Here is an 18,146-nt window from a genome sequence, read left to right as displayed (position 1 = left end):
TAAAAGTACAAAAATCAAATCAGCCAGGCGTGGTGATGCGCGCCTGTGGTCCCAGCTACTTGGGAGGCTAAGGCACGAGAATCACTTGAACCCAGGAGGCAGAGGTTGCAGTGAGCCAGGATTGCACCACTGCACTCTGGGCGACAGAGGGAGACTCTCAAAAAAAAAAAAAAAAAAGTAACCGACGAGAAAGATTCAGAGAAAACAACTGCACCACTTCTGTGTTTGTTCCTCCATGAAGGAGCTCATTCCAGCTGCTGCCCATAAGATGATCTTTTTTTTTTTTTTTTTTTTGAGACAGAGTCTCACTCTTGTTGCCCAGGCCAGAGTGCAATGGCGCAATCTCGGCTCACTGCATCCTCTGCCTCCCAGGTTCAAGCGATTCTCCGCCTCAGCCTCCCAAGTAACTGGGATTACAGGTGTGCACCACCACACCTGGCTAATTTTTTGTATTTTTAGTAGAGACGGGGTTTCACCATGGCCAGGCTGGTCTTGAACTGCTGATCTCAGGTGATCCGCCTGCCTCAGCCTACCAGAGTGCTGAGATTACAGGTGTGAGCCATTGTGCCCGGCCCATCCATTTTATTTTTATTTTTTTATTTTTTTTGAGACGGATTCTTGCTCTGTCACCCAGGCTGGAGTGCAGTGGCACGATCTCAGCTCACTGCAAGCTCTGCCTCCCGGGTTCACGTCGTTCTCCTGCCTCAGCCTCCCGAGTAGCTGGGACTACAGGTGCCCACCACCACGTTGGCTTTTTGTATTTTTAATAGAGATGGGGTTTAACCGTGTTAGCCAGGATGGTCTCGATCTCCTGACCTCGTGATCCACCCGGTCTCGGCCTCCCAAAGTGCTGGGATTACAGGCGTGAGCCACCACGGCCCATCCATTTTATTTTTAAAACTCCTCCCCCAGCAGTGTTTGGGGTCCCGGCAGGCAGAGCCAGGCAGAACAAACACTGGCTTGGGTTGGCTGGTGAGAGCCTTTCAGGGTACTGTACCCTCCCGCAGGGCCCCCGCTGCTCTTTGAGGGAAGAGCTGATGGTTGGGGACCCACTCATCTCTGCCAATCACCCCCAGCCCAGGCACAGTGGAGGCAGCGCTGGCTCGGCCTCCAGCAGCCTTCCCGAGAGCTGCTCTTTCTGTGTCCAGTCTCCCTCTGACCTTCTTTATTTTCTCATCAAACAAAATCCGTGCCCTCTAGGATGGGAGGGAGATGAACGGGACCAGAAAGTCTGGATTTGTGCATGTGATTCTGGGAGAACGCAAACAGGATCAAGAAGGATGTGAAAGGGTTCAGGGAGAGAGGAGCGAAATGCACCCCCGCCCCGCCCTGACACCCCGCTCTGCTCAGGACGCCCGGGGGCACAGACTTGCTTGTGCCAAGACACACCTGAACTGCTCCCCAGCCCTGCCCTCCCAGGCACTCCATCCCATAGTCTCCGTGGCTTTTTAGCCTTCTCTGTCTCCTCCAGAACTGGCCTGTGGGAACTCCCGGGTCTCAGCTCAGCCCAGCTCCAGCTTTGGTTCTGAGTCTCTAGGACACTTATTCCTCTCCAGGGACACACCTGCCTTCCTCAAGCCCCAGGATGCCAGGGTTCTCCACTCCACCTGTGGCCTCCACCCCCATTCGGCCATCGTCCTCCCTCCCTGACTCTAGGAATATAGATAAATGTTCAGCAACAAGATCATCAGGCACGGCTTTGACTTCAAGAGAATGACTTTTCCACCTGTAAATTCTGTTTTCACATTTGCAAATATGCCCCTGCCTAGAAGGTAGTCTCCTGTTATGCGATGCTTTTCTGCCAATGAGCTCAAAACCCCTGGAGCCTCGTCTGGCTTCACGATGCCCCACTGAAGTGCTGGCAGAAGCCTTTTCTGTTTAACAGGTTAGAAAGCTCAGGTTCTAACCTGAGCTTCATTGAGCGCAGTCTTTCTGCTGGTTGCAGAGCCAGAAACAGAGCACGCTGCTACATCCAAACAGTTTCTTTTCCTTCCTCCTTTTCTTTTTCTTTTTTCTTTTTCTTTTTTTTTTTTTTTTTTTTTTTTGAGACGGAGTCTCGCTCTGTCGCCCAGGCTGGAGTGCAGTGGCCGGATCTCAGCTCACTGCAAGCTCCGCCTCGCCATTCTCCTGCCTCAGCCTCCCGAGTAGCTGGGACTACAGGCGCCCGCCACCTCGCCCGGCTAGTTTTTTGTATTTTTAGTAGAGACAGGGTTTCACCATGTTAGCCAGGATGGTCTCGATCTCCTGACCTTGTGATCCACCCGTCTCGGCCTCCCAAAGTGCTGGGATTACAGGCTTGAGCCACCGCGCCCGGCCTACTTTTTTTTTTTTAATGAGAGACATCTGAGGCAATTTTCCAGATAATTTTGGATAAAAGCATGCCTTTTTCCTAAAATATTTCAAATGAGACAAAGTGATTTTATTGTATGAATCAGACAGTGACCCCAATTCTTCTGGGTCACTATTTACTTTTCTTACACAGCCAGCACCAGCGACCACTTTCTCTCCTTTTCAGCTCCTCATTTCCCAGTTTCCCGTCTCTTCATTCACCTGTCTGTTTTATTGGCAGAATGATGACAGCCTCAGACCTGCATGCTTTGAGAGAAAATCTAGCATGTTCTAATACGCTAACCTTGTGGCATGACATGTATGTGTGTCCCCTCGGCCTCTACCTTGGGATAGGTAACAAAACTCCAAAACTGTGTTCCCAACCAATGGCTCTGTCACTGCCTCACACACAGGACCTCCCCATCCGTGTCCACAGCAGTCGTCCCTGTGGATGGCTCCTGCCAAGAGCTCCCCTGTGTGGACGGCAGTGTTGCGTGTGTTCTGAGACGGCCTCTTCCTTTCCTTACTGCCACAGCCAGCAACCTCCCAGCATCAACCTGCGATGCTGGCCCTCAGCCTGCCCCCCAGCCTGCCCCCTTGGCTTCTTGGTGAACCTCGGGTTCCGTTTCTGACGCTTTTCCTGGTCTGGACCTTACACACTGGCCCAGAGGGAGACACTCCTAGCCATTCCCCGTAAGCTGCCACTAAGTCCCAGAGGTCCCTTCTGGTTTCAGCACCAGGCAGCTGCCCAAGCTGCGAGCTGGGAGTTCTGGGCCTGATCCCAGCTCAGAAAGAGGAACTTCATCCATTCACTCCTGGGCTGGCCCAGCAGCAGCATGCCAGGCTCCCAGGCCAGTGTGGGGCCCACAGAGCCCCACCCAATCCCACCAATGGGAATTAGGGGAGGGGAGGGGAGGGACAGAGCAGTGAACCAGACTGGGAATGCCCAGAAGAGTGGATGTGGAAGCATCGTTGTTCACCAGCACCCAGTGTCTGCAGAGCTCAGCTCCCAGCCTGCCCCGGCCAGCTCGGCAACCCCCATCCTGCAGCTCTGCATGTCAGAAGCCATTGGACGGGGTGTAGCAGTGGGGCTTCTGGGCACATCCTCCTCACCCTGCAGCATTAAACCAAAGTGCTGATAATAACACCCAGATGAGCGCCAAGTGGAAAAATCAGAACCTTAACATCCTCTGTGAAATCCTGAGTCAGTTTCACGCTTTATAGGCTTTTTAGGATTTAGCCATCCCTGAGATGATCCAGTTATTACAATCAAATTCCATTTTCTCAACCCATGCAGCAATCCTCACACCAAAAGCAATTCTGGGAGGCGTAAGAGCTGTGACACGGCTCTGACAGCAACCTCCCCATGTTGATGGTCACTTTGTCCCGATGGGTTGCCAGGACCTGAGGTTTTTGCTGTTCGTGGTGTTGGATGGCTGCAAAGGGGTGACAGCGGTTCAAGCAGGCTTCTGACTTGTCCGTCATATCCCAAAACTGGCACTTTTTCCACACACACTGGCTGAAGCTTCCTACCTGTGGGCATGGCACCTTGCTAGTCAAAAAATAAGGAAATCACAGATTTTAAAGTATCTGTCCATTCCAAAAGCATGGATAGTTTTTTCTTAATCGTCATGTATTCTAGAAATTGCTCGTTTTTTCTTTCTTTCCTCCCCTCCAACCTTCTTCTTACCCGCATTTTCCCATCTTTTATCCAGAAGACAAAAACCCTGTGGAGAGGGGAGACGTCAACTTTCCCTTCAGTTCACGGCAAGAGAGTTGCTGTTCAGGAGCTTAATTGTAAATTTGAAAAAATTAAAACTTGCTTATGCTCCGTCAGTAACCAAAACCAGGAAGGACTGTATCTGTGAAATACACATATATTTTTTGAGACGGAGTCTCTCTGTGTCGCCCAGGCTGGAATGCGGTGATGTGATCTTGGCTCACTGCACCTCTGCCTCCCAGGTTCAAGTGATTCTCCTGCCTCAGCCTCCCAAGTAGCTGGGACTATAGGCATGTGCCACCACGCCCAGCTAATTTTTGTATTTTTAGTAGAGATGGGGTTTCACCATGTTGGCCAGGCTGGCCTTGAACTCCTGACCTTGTGATCCGCCCGCCTCAGCCTCCCAAAGTGCTGGGATTACAGGCATGAGCTGCTGTGCCCCGCCTGGTTATTGCATTTTTTTTTTTTTTTTTTTTTTTTTTTTTTTATGAGGCAGAGTCTCGCTCTGTCGCCCAGGCTGGAGTGCAGTGGCGCGATCTCGACTCACTGCAAGCTCCGCTTCCCAGGTTCATGCCATTCTCCTGCCTCAGCCTCCTGAGTAGCTGAGACTACAGGCGCCCGCCACCTCGCCCGGCTAATTTTTTGTATTTTTTAGTAGAGATGGGGTTTCACCACATTAGCCAGGATGGTCTCGATCTCCTGGCCTCGTGGTTCACCCGTCTCGGCCTCCCAAAGTGCTGGGATTACAGACGTGAGCCATCGCACCCAGCCGAAGCATCCTTTTTAAGGAGACCCCTTTTTAAGAACCTGGGGCAGGTGCGGTGGTTCACGTCTATAATCCCAGTGCTTTAGGAGGCCAAAGTGGGAGGATCACTTCAGCCCAGGAGTTTGGGACCAACATTGGCAACAGGAGTTGGAGGCTGCAGTGAGCTATGATGGTGCCACTGCACTCCACCCTGGGCAACATAGTGAGACCCCATTTCTACAAATAATATAAAAGCAGCTGGGGGTGGTGGTGCTGGAATATATACCAGCTATTCAGAAGACTGAGGCAGGAGAATCGCTTGAGCCCAGGAGTTCAAGACTGCGGTGAACTGTGACTGTGCCGCTGCGCTCCGGCATGGGCAATAGAGTGAGACGCTATCTCTTAAAAAAAAAAAGAAGAAGAAACGTGTGAGATACAGCGCTGCAAATCTGGTTCCAACTTTCTCTGTGATTTTGCTGGAGTTTGTTCAACACTGAGCTCACAGGCAGGAGTGAACCAACACTTGTTTTCTTTGGACTACTTTGAGCAAAAATAGAAGAAAGGGGCTCATTTTTCTCCAGTGATTTTTTATTTTTCATCAATAGTGCAGATCCAATGTAAGTATTTATTCACTGGCCTGATTTCCCAATCTTTTAACTTAGAAGTGTGATTGCCAATTTCCTAGGTTTTTAAGAATACGCTGAAAACAAGCCGCCAAGCTTAGGCACCAGGAATCATAGAAAGTTTGTCCACGTGCTTGGATCAGATTTCCAGCACAAAGTGTGATGTGTACAACTCTTGACTCTGAGTTTGACTTTTGTTGGCTGTTGTTGGGTGAACAGGTGTGTGAAGCAGATTAGTAACAGAATACAAAGAGAAGTTGTACTTCCGCTGGGAGGAGAATGGGCATTTGGGTTTTTGTTGTTGCTGCTTTTTTAATTTCAGCTCAACTGTTTAGAAAGAAAATTCTTGCTCTCTTTACCACTTTGTGCTGCACAGGAAGGTGGGAAGAATGATTTTAGACGTGCATATTAACAAATGCTCTTATGGGCCGGGCGCAGTGGCTCACGCCTGTAATCCCAGCACTTTGGGAGGCTGAGGCTGGCGGATCACAAGGTCAGGAAATCGAGACCATCCTGGCTAACACAGTGAAACCCCGTCTCTTACTAAAAAAAAAAAAAATACAAAAATTAACCGGGCGTGTTGGCGGGTGCCTGTAGTCCCAGCTACTTGGGAGGCTGAGGCAGGAGAATGGCATGAACCTGGGAGGCGGAGCTTGCAGTGAGCCAAGATCAGGCCACTGCACTGCAACCTGGGCAACACAGTGACATTCCGTCTCAAAAAAAAAAAAAAATGTTCTTCTGGCTACATTTTTTGATCCATGCCAAAAAAAAAAAAAAAAAAAAAAAAAAAAAGCTGGTCTTTTCTTTTATCCAGTTATCAAGTTTGTGTAAAAATAAGAAAGTATATCCTTAAATAGAATTGTGCCCTGGAAGGGACCCAGATGGCTCTCCTGAGATTAAAATAGTCATCCCAGCCGGGCACAGTGGATTATGCCTGTAATCCCAGCACTTTGGGAGGCCAAGGCAGGAAGACTGCTTGAGGCCAGGAGTTTGAGACCAGTCTGGCCGTCTTTACTAAAAATAACAAAAATTAGCTGGGAGTGGTGGTGGGCGCCTATAATTCCAGTGACTCGGGAGACTGAGGCAGGACAATCACCTGAACCCAGGAGGTGGAGGTTGCAGTGACCCAAGATCGCACCACTGCACTCTAGCCTGGGCAACAAGAGTAAAACTGTCTCAAAAAAAAAAAAAAAAAAAAATAGTTAGGGACATCATTCTCAATTTTTTTGAAGGATACTAGTTTTACCAATTTTGATTTACCAATTTATGATTCTGAGACGTTTCTTCAATTAAATGAGTCACTTTTAGGCACTCATTCTAATTTCATGGCTCTCAGTTTACAGGAACGTAACATTTGATGCCAATGAAATTCATTAGAATTCTGCACGATCCTGTGAACTGCATGCCCATCTGTCTTGTATGTGTTTCCAGGGGTGGTTTACAACAGTCTTCGCCATGTACTGGATGGACGTGTACTTATGAACACTCACACCGTGAGACCCAAGACGGTCTGTCTTAAAACAAGGCCATATCTGATTTGGATTAAAATCCCCATGGAGAGCCTGATGTCACCCAGGAAAGTGCACGTCTACTTGCATGCTCTTGAGAAATGGTTGAGAAAACAGTCCTTCCAGCTCGGCAAATACCATTTTGTTTCTGTCTGCTCACCACCCTTGCATTTGCAATAAACCTGACAAAAACTTCGAGAGCGAAAATGAGAATGTTCATATTTGAAGGAGATGTTGGCAGACGGCCACAGTCTTCAAGTACGCAAGCTCATTCCGCTCTTGCTTTTCTGCCAGTAACTCCTTGGCCTCCGCACACGCTGCACAGGCAGGGCCTGAGGACGGATCATGAACGTGTCCGATGATCATGGACCCGCCGAAGACTCCCGATGGAGATGCGATGAGTCACAGCCAAGTGAACTTTCTCTGCTCCTGAACAAATTGCTTCTCCTCCTCGTCCCACTCCAGAGCTAGAGGTGGGGCAACCGCAGCATCCCGGGCGTGAACGCACCCAGCTTGATTATCTGGAGACCTCACGCCTGCCTGGCATAGGCCAACCCAGTAATGTTCATTTAAAGCTGGCTTTACTGGTCCTTCCTCCACAATGAGAGGTGACCCTTCACTTCACCGAGAAAGGAAGGAAGAAAGGTGGGTGCAGGAAGGAAGGAGAGAGGGGGGAAGGGAGATGGACTGAGCGGGGTGAGAAAGAACGAGAAAGAGGAAAGAGTCAAATGCGTTTACTGCTTTTAAAGTGGATTTGATGGCCGGTAGGATTACAGGCCGGGCGCGGTGGCGCACATCTGTAATCCCAGCACGTTGGGAAGCCAAGGGGGGTGGATTTGAGGTCAGGAGTTCAAGACCAGCCTGGCCAACATAGTGAAATCCCACCTCTACTGAAAAATACAAAAACTGGCGGGGCGTGGTGGCACACACCTGTAGTCCTAGATACTCAGGAGGCTGAGGCACGGGAATCGCTTGAACCCAGGAGGCAGAGGTTGCAGTGAGCTGAGATCATGCCACTGTACTCCAGCCTGGGCGACAGAGCAAGACTCTGTCTCCAAAAAAAGACAGTTGAGGTCACCTCAGGAGACCCAGGGATCAGCTCAGCAGGGGCAGGCCCCTCCCCACAACAACAGGTCCTAGAATGTTCCAGAAACATTTTAAAAATTGTGTTCTATGGTATTTGTCAACGAATTCAGCCTCCACTATCCCCACTCTTCTCCTGGTTGGCTGGACACAGCCAGACTCTCAGAAAGTGGGTGGGGGTGGGGAGAGTGGTCCCAGGAGTGGGGCCCAGGGTAGGAGGAAGGGACTGATGACCGAGGCTATAAATAGCCAGGCAGCTGCTCAGCAGCTGGTGCAGGGAATTGTCTGGACCAGGGGACGCATCGAGGAAGGGAACAATGAAACCGCACTGGTCACCAGTCAGAGAGCAGAGAAGGAGGGGGTGGGGCGAGGGGTGGAGTCGTTCTGGTCCTTCCTCCCCCTCAGGTGTGACTCTGCACTTTTGGAGGCGCAGAGGGGAACCCTGGACAGCTCTAGAGGCAGTGGAGGGAGCCTCGTGCTTCACCTCTTTGTGCCCAGAACCCACCCCTGGCTTAGGACTGGACGAAAGAAAGACAGCCTGTCACCTAAACTTTTGCATCGGAGGAGTCTGCCCGCTGGGGCGGCCATGTTGTTTGCACGTCAGTGTAGGCAATTTTTTAAAACCCTTTAACTTTTTGTTGGGGTGCAACTTCCATCAGTAAAGCGCACATAACTCAGTGAGTTTTCACACATTGATGCACCCATACAACTATCACTGCGAACAAGATATATGATATGTTTAGAAGCTCAGCAGACTCCCTCTGCCACCCAAGGATCACCTCTGTTTCCATCACTGTCATCCTAGATTGCATCTTCCTTTTGACTTCGGGGTTGAGTCATATCACAGAAATCATGCAGTAAGGACTGTTCTGTGTCTGGCTTCTTTCAATCATCAATCTGCCTAGGAGATTCCTCCCTGCCATGTGCAGCAGAATTTTGTTTCTTTTCATTGCAGCGTAATATTTCGTTGTGTGAAGAGGCCATGATTTCTCCGTTCCGCTGAGGATCACTTGAGCTGTTTCCATTTTGGGGCGTTATGAACAATGCCGCAGTGAGCATTCTTGTCAGTGCTGGCGTATCTCATGGTAGGTTTGGAAATAAATTCTGATGGGAATTAAAACTGGTGTAACCTCTATAAAGGGCAACTTAGCAAGAGCTGTCAAAATTTAAAAAACACGTGCCCTTCTGGGAATTAATTCTACAGATCTGCCCAAACATGCAAAATGTCTCATGCACCAGGTTCTTCTTTGCAGCATTTATTTGCAAAAGGTGAGGGTAGAGACAACCTAAATATCCATCAATAAATATTTATCCATCCATAGACTAGAATACCAGGCAGCCACCAGAAGGAACGAGAAAGCTCAGTACCAGCAGGACCTCCAAGTTAAGTAAAAAAGCAAGATGCTGAGCAGTACATATAGTTCTCTACCATGTAGATTAAAAAGGGATGGAATATATTTGCTTGTATTTGCATAAAATATCTATGAGTATACTCAAAAAATAGATAATATGATCTATGTATGCGGGACGGGGGGAAGGAAGATGTTTCCATGTATATTCCTTTGTAATCACTGAATTTTAAGCCATATGAATGCATTGTCTACTCAAAAACTCAATTTATTGTGAAAAGACTAAAAACCACTGAACAGTACACATTAAAATTCTATGGTATATGATTTAGATCTCAATGAAAAATGTATATTGAGGCTGGACGCGGTGGCTCATGCCTATAATCCCAGCACTTTGGGAGTCCGAGGCAGGTGGATCACTTGAAGTCAGGAGTTTGAGACAAGCCTGGCCAACATGGTGAAACCCTGTCTCTACTAAAATACATAAATGAGCTAGGCATGGTGGGGGGTGCGCTTGTATTCCCAGCTACTCAGGATGCCAAGGCAGGAGAATCACTTGACCCTGGGAGGAGGCAGAGGTTGCAGTGAACCCAGATCACACCACTGCACTCCAGCCTGGGCGACAGAGCAAGACTCTGTCTCAAAAAAAAAAAAATTACATTTAAAAAAGCTCAGGCTATAGGGTCCGGCATGGAGGGTCACACATGTAATTCCAACATTTTGGGAGGCTGATGCAGGAGAATCACTTAAGCCCAAGAGTTCAGGACCAGCTTGAGCAACAGTGAGATTCCGTCTGTACTAAAAAAAAAAAAAATTAGCCAGGCACGGTGTCACACATTTGTAGTCCCAACTGCTCAGGAGGCTGAGGCAGGAGGATCACTTGAGCCTGGGAGTTTGAGGCTGAAGTGAGCTATGATGGCGCCACGACGTTCCAGCCTGGGCGACAGAGTGAGAGCCTGTCTCTAAACAATATATTATAATAATAATAGTAATAAATAATTAAATACATAATAAGGCTTAGACTAAGAGGGAAGGCAGAGCACACTCAGGTGCATTCGGCCTTCTGGATGCTACCAGGGAATGCCAGACTTCAGGGAGAAACAAGAACCCACCTGTTGTCAGGGTGCCCAGCCCAACCTGTGGCCCTCCAGAAACTGTCATGGTCGTCATCCATTCATCCGTCTATTCATTCATCAGTTCACCCTTCAGAGAGCTGCAGAGGGCCTACGATCGCCAGGAATCTCTCCATGAGCAAACTGTGGGGCATTGGGAAGACAGTGGCCACAGTTAGAGGTGGGAGCTGCACAGACAGATGGAACCGCAGCGGCCGCAGGCCCTGGCGGATCTTTGGCCATCCGTGCTGGCTTGGAGGCCCTCCTGGGTTTCTTCACACGGACTTAGGGCTTTGGGGACCCTGACTGGGACAGCCTCAACCTGTGCTGAGCCTCTGAAGATTCCTGTAGGCGCTGCACCCCGAGTGGAGACTGCAGCTTGGCCTCCCTACGTCTGCACTGCCTCCCCTGCTGCAGGCGTGTCCCCGAGGGCCCGGGCCGTGCTCCTCCTACCGCAGCTCCTGGTCCTGGTGCCTCCTCCATCCAGAGACACAAGCGGCCTCCCGCGTCAGACCTCATCTCAAGCACCAGGCAATACTCATTAAATCAAAATGTGCTAGAAATGCAAGGAATAAATCTCTCACTATGATGCATTCCTGGGGTTCCAACAACCCCTCAGCAACGAGTGTATTAATTCTAATAAAATGTTTGAAAATTCAGTAAAATGCAAGGAATCTCATTTTACAAGAAGGCAAACAAAGGCTCAGGCATATGTAAGGCACACAGGGAGTGACCGCCAACCTGGGAATTAGACTAAGGTTTCTTTCCTCTCTGTGCCTTGGTAGAGAATCCACCTCAGCTCCAGAACTTGCAGCAGAAACAGGGTCCTCTTCCCACACCCCACTTCTCGGGAAGGGCTCAAGCCGCGTCTGCCTCTGGAAGCAGATATCCGTGACTATAATGGCTCCTTGGAAGGCAGCCAGGCATGAGCTTGTGGCTTACATTCCTTAATGCTCAAGCACATTCCTTCATGTTCAAGTATACGTGGTTGGCTCGAGCACAGAAGTACAGAGCTGAGCAAAATATTCAGCGCCTTTTTCAGAGAACGCTGGCTGGTGCTGGTGGATGTTCCTGCACCTTCCTCCACCATGAATATATATATATATATATATATATATATATATATATATATATATTTTTTTTTTTTTTTTTTTTTTTTGAGACGGAGTCTTGCTCTGTCGCCCAGGCTGGAGTGCAGTGGCACGATCTCGGCTCACTGCAAGCTCCGCCCCCCGGATTCACGCCATTCTCCTGCCTCAGCCTCCCGAGTAGCTGGGACTACAGGCGCCCGCCACCTTGCCTGGACTAATTTTTTTTGTATTTTTAGTAGAGACGGGGTTTCACCGTGTTACCCAGGATGGTCTCTATCTCTTGACCTCGTGATCCGCCTGTCTCGGCCTCCCAAAGTGCTGAGATTACAGGCATGAGCCACCATACCTGGCCCACTATGAATATTTTTTAAAATTAAGGGGAGGCCGGGTACAGTGGCTCATGCCTGTAATCCCAGCACTTTGGGAGGCTGAGATGGGAAGATTGCTTGAGTCCAGGAGTTTGAGACCAGCCTGGGCAACACAGTGAGACCCCATCTCTACAAAAACTAAAAAATTAGCCAGGCAGGGTGTCATGTGCCTATAGTCCTCGCTACTCAGGAGTCTGAGGTAGGAGGATCACTTGAGCCCAGGAAGTTGAGGCTTCCATGAACCATGTTTGTGATGCTGCACTCCAGCCTGGGTGACAAAGTGAAACCCTATCTCAAAAAGAAAAAAGAAGAAAAGAGGCCAGGCACAGTAGCCCACACCTGTAATCCCAGCACTTTTGGGAGGCTGAGTTGGGTGGATCACCTGAGGTCAGGAGTTCGAGACCAGCCTGGGCAACATGGTGAAACCCCATTTCTACTAAAAACACAAAAATTAGTTGGGCGTGGTGGCAGGTACCTGTAGTCTCAGCTACTCGGGAGGCTGAGGCAGGAGAATCGCTTGAACCCAGGATGGGGAGGTTGCAGTGAGCCAACATGGTGCCACTACACTCCAGCTTGGGGGACAGAGTAAGACTCTGTCTCAAAAAAAAAAAAAAAAAAAAAGTCCAGAAAAGGCAAATCTATAGAGACAGAAAGATCAATGGTTGCTGGGGCAAGGGAGGAGAACTGTCACAAGTTGAGAGTAAAATTTTTAGGATGTATAGGGATGTTCTAAAAATTGGATCATGTTGGTTACATGACTCTATTAAAAAGCATTGCTTATACATTGAGAGTGGGTGAATTTTACTATATGTAACTATATCTAAATAACACTGTAAAAATAAAAGAAAGTAACCTGCAAGGTAGTAAGGCCTAGATGAAACAGTTGGCAATAGGATAATCATTTTGTAAGTTGGGTAATGGGTAACAGGATTCATTATACTATTATTTTTGTTTACGCTTGAAAATTTTCATGGACGGGCGCGGTGGCTCACGCCTGTAATCCCAGCACTTTGGGAGGCCGAGGCGGGCGGATCACAAGGTCAGGAGATCGAGACCATGGTGAAACCCCGTCTCTACTAAAAATAGAAAAAAATTAGCCGGGCGCAGTGGCGGGCGCCTGTAGTCCCAGCTACTCAGGAGGCTGAGGCAGGAGAATGGCGTGAACCCGGGAGGCGGAGCTTGCAGTGAGCCGAGATTGCGCCACTGCACTCCAGCCTGGGCGACAGAGCAAGACTCCGTCTCAAAAAAAAAAAAAAAAAAGAAAATTTTCATTATACTAAGTTTAAAAAATTAATACTTGCTCCTCTGTGCTTCCAAACACCAAAATACATGCGATCCCATGAAATCACAAGCACACTGTATTGGCATCATTTACAAGCCTTACTTTCTACCGAGTTAGTTAGTGAGTTTCCTACAGGCCGGGATGCTTTCCCATTATTTGCTCCTTTTTTGTATTTCCAGGATCTGACTTTGAAGGCTGGCAAATAGATGTTAATTGAATAAGTTATTTAAGTAAAATGAGGAGAGAAAAAACGAGAAATATCTAGTAACATAGAAAAGATCATTTTCCAAAAGCCAACTTGAGTTTCTTGAAAGGAAATCTTTGCAATTCTCAGAGCTTCGAGAGACCATCTTATTTCCATGTATGTTTGGCTATTGCCTTTTTGTTTGTTTTTGGATTGTCCTGCTTTAGGGAGAGCTGCTGTCAGTAGAAGCATGAGAAATGGATTCCTTGTTCTATTTTTTAAAAAATTATTAAAGCACTCTAAATGAAGATAATGCTGAACAAAATTGGATTCTTCTTCTTTTTTTTTTTTTTGAGGTGGAGTTTTGCTCTTGTCCCCCAGACTGTGGGTGCAATGGTGTGATCTCAACTCACTGCAACCTCCGCCTCCCAGGTTCAAGCGATTCTCCTGCCTCAGCCTGCTGCATAGATAGGGTTACAGGTAGGCACCACCACGCCTAACTAATTTTTTTTTTTAGTAGAGATGGTGTTTCACCATGTTGGCCAGGCTGATCTCAAACTCCTGACATCAGGTGATCCATCCGCCTCAGCCTCCCAAAGTGTTGGGATTACAGGCATGAGCCACCGCACCCAGCCTGGATTCTTCTTGATTAATTTTTTTTTTTTTTTCTGAGACAGAGTTTCGCTCTGTTGCCCAGGCTGGAGTGCAGTGGCGCGATCTCGGCTCACTGCAACCTCCGCCTCCCGGGTTCAAGTGATTCTCCTGCCTCAGCCTCCTGAGTAGCTGGGACTTGAGGCACGTGCCACCACGCCTGGCTAATTTTTTTTTTTTTTTTTTTTTGAGGCGGAGTCTCGCTCTGTCGCCCAGGCTGGAGTTCAGTGGCGCGATCTCGGCTCACTGCAAGCTCCGCCTCCCGGGTTCCCGCCATTCTCCTGCCTCAGCCTCCCGAGTAGCTGGGACTACAGGCGCCGCCACCACGCCCGGCTAATTTTTTTGTATTTTTTAGTGGAGACGGGGTTTCATTGTGTTAGCCAGGATGGTCTCGATCTCCTGACCTCGTGATCCGCCCGTCTCGGCCTCCCAAAGTGCTGGGATTACAGGCTTGAGCCACAGCGCCCAGCCACGCCTGGCTAATTTTTGTATTTTTAGTAGAAATGGGGTTTCACTATGTTGCCCAGGCTGGTCTCGAACTGCCGACCTCAAGTGATCCACCTGCCGTGGCCTCCCAAAGTGCTGGGATTACAGATGTGAGCCATCACTCCTGGCCAACATTTTGTAATGTCTCAAAGTCCTTATTGGGAGTCTCCTTTCCCATCACATTGAGATAGGAAGCGGAACTTGATTCCTGGTGGAGACCAAATTGAGGACTAGCTAAAACAGGGCCTGGGCATAAGCAAATGTTCACAAGACCTGCCCACCAGTGCACTGGGTTGGTTTACCGTTGCCATGGCAACACCTGGGCGTTACCACCCCTTTCCATGGCAACAACCCAGCACCCAGAAGTTACCACCCTTTTCCTAGATTCTGCATAATCTGCCCCTTAATTTGCATGTAATTAAAAGCGGGTATAAATATGACAGCAGCACTGCCTCTGAGCTGCTACTCTGGGCACACCGCCTGTGGGGTAGCCCTGTGTGGCAGGGAGCAGTCCCTCTGCTGCTGCTGGACACTGCCGCTCCAATGTAAGTTGCTGTGTAACACCACTGGCTTGCCCTTGAATTCTTTCCTGGGTGAGGCCAAGAACCCTCCGGGGCTAAGCCCCAATTTGGGGGCTCACCTGCCCCGCATCAACATTAGCATAGAAAATACACTTATTTGAGTCTGTTCTGATAAATTTCCTGTTTTTTAAAATATGTGATTTTTTCTTGCCAATTGACAGGGAGGCACAGGAAAACTTTGAAGAATCTTCCAGATGTGACTAACAGATGCGCATGACCTGACAAGATAGATGTGCCACTTGGACCCTTTCAAGAGCAGACCAGAGGGAAGGGGGTGACGTGGATCAATTACAGATGTGGGTGGCTTTATTTTTTATTTTTTATTTTATTTTGAGGTGGAATCTCCCTCTGCCACCTAAGCTGGAGTGCAGTGGTACAATCTCAGCTCACTGGAACCTCCGCCTCCCGGGTGCAAGTGATTCTCCTGCCTCAGCCTCCCAAGTAGCTGGGACTATAGGCACATGCCACCACGCCTGGCTAATTTTGTATTTTTAGTAGGGACAGGGTTTCACTATGTTGGCCAGGCTGGTCTTGAACTCCTGACCTCAGGTGATCCGCCCACCTTGGACTCCCAAAGTGCTGGGATTACAGGTGTGAGCCACTGTGCCCAACCTGTGTGTTGCTTATTGACGGACACACCTGAGAAAGTCGACATAAGGCAATTCCGTCATTGTGTGAACATCACAGGTGCACCTACACAGACCTAGATGTCACAGCCTACCACACACCTAGGCCACATGGTGTAGCCTATTGCTCCTACACTACCAACCTGTACAGCTTGTTACCCAACTGAAGACTGTAGGCAACTGCAACAAAAGGGTAAGTGATTGTGTATCTAAACACTTCTTTTTTATTGTTATTATTGTACCTTAAGTTCTAGGGTACATGTGCACAACATGCAGGTTTGTTACATAGGTATACATGTGCCATGTTGGTTTGCTGCACCCATTAACTTGTCATTTACATTAGGTATTTCTCCTAATACTATCCCTCCCCCTGCTCCCCACCCCATGATAGGTCCCAGTGTGTGATGTTGCCCACCCTGTATCCAAGTGTTCTTATTGTTCAATTCCCACCTATGGGTGAGAACATGCGGTGTTTGGTTTTCTGTCCTTGTGATAGTTTGCTGAGAATGATGGTTTCCAGCTTCATCCATGTCCCTGCAAAGGACATGAACTCCTCCTTTTTCATGGCTGCATAGTATTCCATGGTGTATATGTGCCACATGTTCTTTTTCCAGTCTATCATTGATGGACATTTGGGTTCCAAGTTTTTGCTATTGTGAATAGTGCCGCAATAAACATACATGTGCATGTGTCTGTATAGTAGCATGATTTATAATATTTTGGGTATATACCCAGTAATAGGATCGCTGGGTCAAATGGTATTTCTCGTTCTAGATCCTTGAGGAATCGCCACACTGTCTTCCTCAATGGTTGAACTAGTTTACACTCCCACCAACAGTGTAAAAGCATTCCTGTTTCTCCACATCCTCTCCAGCATCTGTTGTTTCCTGACTTTTTAATGATCGCCATTCTAACTGGTGTGAGATGGTATCTCATTATGGTTTTGATTTGCATTTCTCTGATGACCAAACACTTCTAAACACAAAAAATGCACAGCACAAATACAGTATAAAAGATTAAAAATGGGCCACACGGTGGCTCATGCCTGTAATCCCAGCAACTTGGGAGGCCAAGGCAGGTGGATCACCTGAGGTCAGGAGTTCGAGACCAGCCTGGCCAACATAGTGAAACCCTGTCTCTACTGAAAATACAAAAATTAGCTGGGCATGGTGGTGGGCACCTGTAATCCCAGCTACTTCGGAGGCTGAGGCAGGAGAATCGCTTGAACCTGGGAGGCGGAGGTTGCCGTGAGCCGAGATTGCGCCACTGCACTCCAGCCTGGGCAACAGAGTGAGACTCCATCTCAGAAAAAAATAGATTAAAAATGACACACCTGTATAGGGCACTTACCATAAATGGAGCTTGCAGGACTGGAAGTTGCTCTGGGTGGTGAGTGGATGTGAAGGCCTGGGACATGACTTTGCACCACTGTGGACTCTCTAGATACTGCACACTGAGACCACATGCAATTTATTTAACATTTGGTTTTTTCTTCTTCAATAATAAATTAACCTTAGCTTACTAGAACTTTTTTACTTTATAAACTTTTTAATTTTTTTAACTTTTTTACTTTTTTGTAATAACACTTAGCTTAAAACACAAACACATCAAACATATTATACAAAAATTTATTTTATGTCTTTATTCTACTAGCTTTTTTTTTTTTTTTTTTTTTTAGATAGGGTCTCACTCTGTCACCCAGGCTGGTGTGCAGTGGCACAATCTTGGCTCTCTGCAGCCTTGACCTCCCAGGTTCAAGCGATCTTCCCATCTCAGGCTCTCAAATAGCTGGGACTACAGATGCACATCACCACCACCGGCTAATTTTTGTATTTTTTGTAGAGACAGGGTTTCGCCACCTTACCCAGGCTGGTCTCAAACTCCTGAGTTCAAGTAGTCCACCCAATTCTGCCCCCCAAAGTGCTGTGATTACAGGTATGAGCCACTGCGCCTGGCCCTATTAACTTTTTTCTTCTTCTGGACAGAGCCTCATTCTGTTGCCCAGGCTGGAGTGCAGTGGCATGATCTCGGCTTACTGCAACCTCCATCTCCTGAGTTCAAGCAATTAATTCTTCCTGCCTCAGCCTCCCATGTAGCTGGGATTACAGGTGCCCACTACCATGCCTGGCTAATTTTTGTATTTTTTTAATGGAGATGGGGTTTCACTGTGTTGGCCAGGCTGGTCTCTAACTCCTGACCTCAGGTGATCTGCCTGCCTCCCAAAGTGTTGGGATTACAGACGTGAGCTACTGTGCCCGGACAGCCTTTTCTATCAAATTTTTTTTAACTTTTTAAACTTTTTTATTAAAAACTAAGACACACATACACATTAGCCTAGGCCTACCCAGATTCAGGATCATGAATGTCACTGTCTTCCACCTCCACATCTTACCCACTGGAAGGTCTTCA

The 18,146-nt window shown here is 48.1% G+C and overlaps 1 long non-coding RNA gene across 1 annotated transcript; it reads left to right on the top strand.

The window, feature by feature from the left end:
- The first annotated feature begins 6,718 nt into the window (after positions 1 to 6,718).
- Positions 6,719 to 13,855, top strand: LOC105467852 (uncharacterized). The gene is made up of 3 exons (XR_979185.3): positions 6,719 to 7,569; positions 8,963 to 9,092; positions 13,750 to 13,855. It is a non-coding gene; the product is annotated as an uncharacterized lncRNA (long non-coding RNA).
- The last annotated feature ends 4,291 nt before the right edge of the window (positions 13,856 to 18,146 follow it).

Source organism: Macaca nemestrina, chromosome 18 (assembly GCF_043159975.1).
Source record: "Macaca nemestrina isolate mMacNem1 chromosome 18, mMacNem.hap1, whole genome shotgun sequence".
Classification (NCBI taxonomy): Eukaryota; Metazoa; Chordata; class Mammalia; order Primates; family Cercopithecidae; genus Macaca; species Macaca nemestrina.
The sequence above is the reverse complement of the archived record's forward strand: the minus strand, read 5'-3'. Positions and strand labels throughout refer to the sequence as shown.